Below are 7837 nucleotides of genomic sequence, written 5' to 3'. Positions count from 1 at the left end.
AATGTCCTTCAGACTCTAAGACTTGGCTGAAACATTTTTGGTATCTACAAGATTCTTGCTAGAATTACATCTAAGTAAGATGTAGTAATGTACAACAGAAGCTGACAGAAACATAAAATAATCGTCTGAGCTTTCATAGACTTGTCAGTGTCGTAGCAATCTTACCAAATGTGAAACTTTAGTTTGAAAAAGATTAAATTCTCTTAGAAAATGTCTAATTCTGGTGAACAGAAAATAGAAATGGTTTCGGTGGTATTAATTGACCTTAAACAAGAACATTTTAAACCAATGTAATGTTGGGGGGGGGGCTTAATATCTGGTTTCTACTCTGTCACTATTATGTTTAGAAATCTGACAATTTTTATTTTCCTCAGTACTAGAGGTCCGACGAAAGATCTCCACCACGCATCGCGCCCGCGAGAAAATGTAGTAGACTATGAGTATACGTGAATCTCTGAAAGTATACTAAGTATACTACGTTTACTTGAGAGCGGCTTCTTTCCCACCAACAGGATCTTGGCAGGAGGAGCGGATAAATTGAGCAAGGCGTGCTTCAGCCTTGACCGTGTGCTGAGAAGGTTTGTCACGGACGTGCCAAGAATTTAAACGTGGGGAAGCATTGTTATGCTTTCAACCTGTCGCTGTGGCCCTCAATTATTTATAATCTTCCTTTCTGTCCATCATTACGACCAGGTTCTAGCCGGGGGGAACACCGGGGCTCTGTTTTATGCTGGGGGGTTTGTTGTTGAACAGGAAAATGTGCATGAAATCACAACTTCAAATCTGTGAGGTTGAATGTATTGTGTTATCAGGTGTTTGCATATTTTTGCCACTCATGTCTGTCTTGAACGTTTCCTGTCCCACTCTGTTGGTTGATAGAGCTGAATTTTTTGTAGTTTTGAAAGCTAGCTTACCCTGGCTAGATTTCCCTAAAAAAATCCCAAGTTTTTCAAGGGAAAACGTTTTAGTATTTTTAAGGGAAAACTTGGGATTTAAATGATTTAATTTGTTAACTGAAGGGACTCACCAATCCACTTATTTCACTTCCGATAGCAATATCTGAAGTTTGGCATCAGCCGACATACAGAAATGATGCTAAACTGACTTAATTATTATTATTCTATTTTTTTTCAATAAACATGGACATACTCAATTACAAATTAATTTGATAACTCGGGACCAGTACACCACTCTTAAATCCACCACTAACTTCACAAGCTTGGTCAACAGTACTGTTTACTGTAAAACAGCAAATGTTTGACTGGCATTAGCATGTTTTTATAAAATGTTTTATACCAGATGAAAATTAGCTTAAAATAGTTACAAACTTAACAAAACTTTGCTCCATATCTTGACCACAGGAAGTAATTATGTTGCTGTGCTTTCCCCTTGTTTACCTCCTAACACCGCTACCTCTTGGCAACTTTGCAACATATTCAACTACAATTGTGTCTCTTTTTTTTTTCCTTTGCAAAACCACACACTACAATGCAAAAACTTAAAATCTTACCAAGTATTTTAGTCTATTTTCTTATTGAAAATATCTTAACACACTCAAAATAAGACTAAACTAACTTTTTCAGCAAGAGTTCGTTTTAAGTGAATAATTCATTTATATTGATGAAAAAAGTGCTGTTGCCACTGGTAGATTATTTCACTTATAACAAAAGTGTAAAAGTCCGCTTGTGGAACTAGTACTTTTTTCATCAATATTAATGAATTATTCACTTAAACAAGCTCTTGTATCTTCCTGATAAGTTGCTTGAGTCTTATTTCAAGTTTGGTAAAAGACTCATAGTAAAACCTAGATACTATAAAACCCCTTGTAAGCTTCTGTGTTTTTGCATTGTAACAGGTTAATTACTGTCAGAACTGATTTCTGTAATAATAAAATAAAAAAAAACTGGAAAGAGCAGCTCAGTGTTGAGAGCAGGCCTTGAATCACACGAAAAAAGAAAAGTATGGAGAATAAAAAGGTCAAATTATTCAGAATAAGTTCTACTTCAGTTCATCATCCAAATTCCTGGGGTTTTGTTCAAATTTGTATTTTTTTGTTTCCCCCACAAAACGCTCTCCGTTCAGTCCATTTTCTCGTAAAGCAGAGCACACGTCGATCCATTTTAACAGACTTCTCACACGTTCCCAGGCAGCTGCTATCTAACCGGAGTGCCGCGCTTTGCCCCCCTCTCCTCGTCGTATTTAGCCTCTTTGGCGCTGCAGAGAGGCAGCGGGCACCGCGACTCTCAACCTCTCATCTCTGAAGAGCTCTCGTGGTTTTCCACAGCAGCACGAAGCGCCACGAACGCAGCTGCCGCTTCACACCCGATCACCAGGAGGCCTCGCCCGCCTAATGAATAAATTATCCAGGTCAGGATGGTGGCAAGCGTTTGTTTATTTTTCCCAGTTTTGAATTCATCTTCCTCAAGTCGGCCGTAACGCATCGTTTTTCTTCCTTTGGACGTCTGATTCCTGAGAGGAATCCATTTTCAGTTTCGGAGCTGCTGACCTAGATGAATCTTCCACATGTATGTGAGACAGAAGTCTGAAAGCCCCAGGCTTACTAAACTTGCCTAACCTGTGTCACACGGTCTTCTGGGTCGCTGGTAGGCGCGGATGTGAGCGGCGCGGATGTCGGCGGCGCCCCCACTGTGTTTCTGGGCCACAAATACCAGTACGATTCATGAAAGTTTTGGGGGAAAAAACAGCGAAAATGAGGTCCCTTAACTTTAAGTTGTTTCCCCCAGAGGAGCCCAGAGGCCAACAGAGCAGGCTGTGACTATATTTAAAACTGATCCGTACATAATTACTTATATCATTTCTCTCCTTCCTCCGTCTGCTTCTTCTGGTCTGGGTCATCTCTGACAACTTCCAGGTGTGAAACTCCTGGAAACCAGAAAAAGAGGCCAGCGCTCACAGGGAGACCCACCTGGTTTAAAAAAAATAAAGTAAAATTTGTTTTTACAAACAGTGAAGGTTGGAAATGAAGGACTTTCAAGGTGTCCTCTTCCTGTTTAATTCACTTCTTGTGGAAAAAATAGTTTCAGTACTACGTTGAATGAGACCACACACACATTCAAATGGATATCGAGTTTTGCTACTGTAGCTTTGTTGCTGCAGTATGTAACATTTATAAAAAAAATACTTTTTTCTTATACATATTTGTCAAAACTGTCACTATGTCTTGACAGTACAGGTCCTTCTCAAAAAATTTGATTATTGTGATAAAGTGAATTATTTTCCATAATGTAATGATAAAAATTAAACTGTCATAGAAATAGATAGAAATTTTGGGTTTTTATGAGCTGTATGCCAAAATCATCAGTATTAAAACAAAAGACCTGAAATATTTCAGCTGGTGTGCAATGAATCTAAAATATATGACAGTTAAATTTTTATCATTACATTATGGAAAATAATTCACAATATGCTAATTTTTTGAGAAGGACCTGTAATATCTATTAAAAGAAACGGCAAAAAAATATTTTCTGCCTTCTCCTGGTGTGAACTGAAAACAGCCAATCAGAGCCAGGAGGCGGGTCTTAGCGCTGTCAATCATAAGGCTAGTTGGCATGAGTACTGATGACGCCGTGTGAATGGTTTTCCTGTAGCGGTCAGTTGTTTTGTTTTTTTGCACATTTAGCAGCTCATACACAAGTTTGATTGACAGTGATAAGACCCTCCCCTGGCTCTGATTGGTTGTTTTTGGTTGGGAGCGCTGCATTTCTTCAGATGGCGATAGCAGCACAGAGAGGAAATGGAAGAGATCAATCTTTGTTCAGATTGTCTGTCTCATATTAGTCACAATATTAACAAATCCGTAAAAAAAAAAAAAAAAACCCATAAAAACTACATACTGCAGCTTTAAGGAAGAAAAACTGCAGTGTTACATTTCTATGCATTTGATTGTTATAATAGGTTACTCGATCGGGGGTCGGTCAGTCTGTCAGGATTTTTTTTTTTTTTCAAATCTGTTTAGAAATTCAGTAGCTGGATCATGCATGTTAATTCCGTGCATAAATCAAAATATGTTGCTCTTGTTTTTCTTTTTAGAATCAGTTTTTATTGTGAAAAGTCTGGATTTACTGAAGTTCAATGGTGGAGTTTACAGAGTTCCTCTGCTTCAAAGATGGATACAAAATTTCTCAATGACGTCAGTTTTTTTTTCTTTCTCATATTAAAGGATCAAACTGACCAAAATGGGCTAATGAGTATTAATCATGGCCTAAATTTCACTTTCAGTAGTAATCAAAAAATATTTACAAAGATCCCTGTATATTTTAGAAGTTTACAGAAATAAGTCATATTTGATGTGACAGCCCTTACAAACTGCAACACATTTGACATTTGTTCCTGAGCAAATAGTGATTGTACATACGCTAACGTTTACCTTAAGATAAGAATCGGTAAACATTTAACAAAAACTCGCGCTATTTTCTGTTTTAACATTCAGGAGCTTTTTGCTCATTTCTTTTAAGGAAAAGTTTTCCAACAAGGTGTAAAACTTACACCTCTCATCAAAAAGCCTTCGTAATGGATCTGAACACCCACTGAAAATGCTAAACGTACATTAGCGATCCTCTGCTGGAAATATTGAAGAGAATAGAAGAGAACAAGGCGTTTCTCTTTTCAGACCCTTTTTTTCAACCACACTAATAAAAAGCATATGCTTGCACACTGACTTTGCTCTTCTCATTGCGAATGTCATTACCTGATTAATTTGGGAGCAAATAATTTGTTTCCATTGGTGTATTGTTCCGCAACACGAAGCAGCCGACACAATTATCCCAATGAAAAAGTTTATAATGAATTGTGTGGAACACGGGGAGAAAGCGGAAGGCTGAGGTTGGACGTAATTAGATGCATTTTGCCCAAAGGGTGAACAATGAGGTGTGCAGAAAATGCAGCTGAACATTCTTATTGTAGAAACCTACTTTGGACAAAACGGAGCTAAATGTTTTACTGTACAAAACGCACCTTCCATGTTTACTCGGTGTGTTGAGACAAAAGCTGCGTTTCCATTAGAAATGTGCAAAACTCTGTCAACATTCCACTGATGTAAAAAAAAAAAAAAACACAATTTTGCAATAGCGGCCTTTCCAATAAATAAGAAACGCAATTTAAATCACGCGTGAATAAGTGTCACGCAGGAGGTCAGTAAAAACTCCTGCCATCCTCCTACCACTTCCTGTCATCTTGTTCGTTGTTTGCACCAGTAGTAACATCCGGTTGCTGATCACGTGACCCATGTGATGGGGAAAAAGAGTTCCCATCGTAGTTTTGTGAACTAAACAAATTTCGATACGGCCAAAGAAAACTGCAAAATGTTTTATTGAGAAACGCTTCTTTTCTTTTCTCAAATTTGCAGTGTTTCCATGAGATGGGATCATTTAGACTCTATGGCTTTTTTACTACGTGCGCAGTCTGGATGGGTCGCACTCACCCCGTGTGTGCCTTTACGAGTTTTTTTGTGTGTGTGTGTAAACAGACGGTCTGATGGGACAACACTCCTTCTCCCAAATGTTCGACCGTGACATTTGCTGCACTCCTCCTGAGCGTTGAACTAAAACCGCGAGAAGCTTGAGAGAATTCATTTTCGAAATGTCAAATTGCGTAATTACATGACCGATGGAAATGCAGCTAAAATTGGAGATGCTTTATGTTGTGTTCTAACTCTATATTTGTGTGCTTGTCCCAGTTTTACAGATGTTTCCAAGCCCTGCTGCACTGTAAAGCTCCTCGCAGAGGCTCCAGCTTGAAGAGCTCGTCCAAGGCCGCTACCAAAGCTGTGAAGGGAGCGGCGGTGACCGGCCCCCGCCGGACCGATGACTTGTTGTTTATGGTCGCCTCCCTGGGCCAACCGGCTGCCACTGTACCCCAGCTGGACCCGTCCTGTGAACCGACCATTGACCTCACCAAAGCCCCGTCGTCTTACAACCAACCTGTGGTTGTGGTTTCACTGGTGGCCCACTTTGAGGGCTGACACTTGGCTATTGCCGTGAAAACTTCAAATCCCTGTCCGGGAAGTCATTAACAATGTTGTAGGGCTCCGGACATCATCTCTGCCTCGGCCTGCCTGGTGGTAGACTGGTAACTAAGGGAAACCGTGAAATGCCTCTGGACAACGTGAGCAAAAACCCACTGCAGTGAACACACAGAAGCTTTGAGGCCTTTGTTTATCTGCAGAACACTTGACTTTTAAACTTTTCTTTCAAAGAAGCAAACAAAAAAGGAGAATTATCTGGATCATTCAAAGGGCCTTATGTGTTTTGAAGATGAACATTGACCGAGGTATATTTTTCAATTGATTTGTTACTGACAGCACAAGAAGAACCTGGGCAGTTTATGACCCAAAGTATTTTAAAGTTTTGTTACTCAGAGGTAAAGTTTTGAAGAAATGTTTGAGCACAAGAAAAATACTCTACAAATGATTTTAGACCTTAAATTTTTTTAAGCTTTTAACTTGCTGCAATTTCACGGAAGGACTTCGACCTGCATCAAACAACCTGGTTCTAAATGTAGAGTAATTAGGGACTTACTCTACATGTAGCACTGCTGATGTAGCATGGTAACAACATTAAAGTTCCTCTGGTGCAACATGGCTTTGAGTACCGTCTGTGCATGCACACTGTTACTAGGAGGATTGGTAGAATAAGGTTTAGGAATGACGAGAAGAATCTTAATTGCTTCACGTAGTAATCTATTCCCAAGCTTGCTTTTTAAAATAAATAAATAAATAAGGGTTAGGATTAGCAAAACAATTTATTTTACTCTCAAGCTGATTGTTTGACTGAATCATGTGATCTAATCTCAGATAAACAGGAGAGAACTGGAGCCAAAATAAAAGGTAGTCAATTCCTACAAACTCCATAAAATATTGCACAACACAACACTGACCCCGCTTGTACTATTACAAGGTTGGAGGTTTTTTTTTGTCGTTTCGGGCACTGACTGTCTGACGGGACATTTCCCCCAATGTCTGACTGTGACATCTTCTTCTACTCGCTCATCTGTGCACCACTGAACCTTTATATCGCCAGCTACCTGTGTGTGAGCTTCCAAGCTTGTAACTTACCGACTTACTTTAAAGGACCACCAGGCTGCACAGCTATTTATCTTCATAGTACAAACCCTATGTTAACTGTTTACTCATAATATTATTCTCACAGTTAACGTGACATTCATCCTGCTCGGTGCAACTGAAACAAAAAAGTTGTTTGGTGTGTGTGTTAGATTTACCTCGTAAAGTTACAGAGGATTAAAAGAATCATACTTTGCAAAGGTATCAGTAAGGATAAAGATACAAAACAATTTCTAACACAGACTTGTGGTCTTGTGTAATCTCTTGTTTTGTCCATATGTTTAGACTAAGCAGTAGGGTTTAGAGTCGGAGGCCTTTTCTCCTGCACATCTGGATTAAATCCACCACAACCTTGTGTCAGAGTGTTTTACGGTCTGGTGATGCCACACATGAAATCTGGTTATAATAATGTGTTTGAGACAAAAACAACACCAATCATCAACAAAAGAACTCAATACCCCTACAGGATATCGATGCTGCATAAGGGAGGCAGCATTATGCTCTGGGGCTTACTTTTTTAAGTTTTATTGAACAATCTAGACAAAATAATGAACCGTTTTCACACTTCCGTGAGGTTTCCCAGGCAAAGATTGGATGTACTTTCTAAGATTCAACATTATTTAAAAATGTAAAATACAATTTTAGAGACATGCTTCTAAGTTGTTTTAAAATGTTTTATGGTACACTTTATAAAATAATGTAACATTACTAACATTTTTAAAGTACACTGCATGTATTTGTAAAAATTTATATTTTCAA

General features: G+C 38.8%; 1 long non-coding RNA gene across 1 annotated transcript; it reads left to right on the top strand.

The window, feature by feature from the left end:
• Positions 1-1658: 1658 nt before the first annotated feature.
• On the top strand, positions 1659-6599 carry LOC103478966 (uncharacterized). The gene is made up of 2 exons (XR_535876.2): positions 1659-2367; positions 5696-6599. It is a non-coding gene; the product is annotated as an uncharacterized LOC103478966 (long non-coding RNA).
• The last annotated feature ends 1238 nt before the right edge of the window (positions 6600-7837 follow it).

The sequence above is a fragment of the Poecilia reticulata genome, linkage group LG17 (genome assembly GCF_000633615.1).
Source record: "Poecilia reticulata strain Guanapo linkage group LG17, Guppy_female_1.0+MT, whole genome shotgun sequence".
Taxonomy (NCBI): Eukaryota; Metazoa; Chordata; class Actinopteri; order Cyprinodontiformes; family Poeciliidae; genus Poecilia; species Poecilia reticulata.
This window is presented reverse-complemented; position numbering and strand designations above follow the sequence as displayed.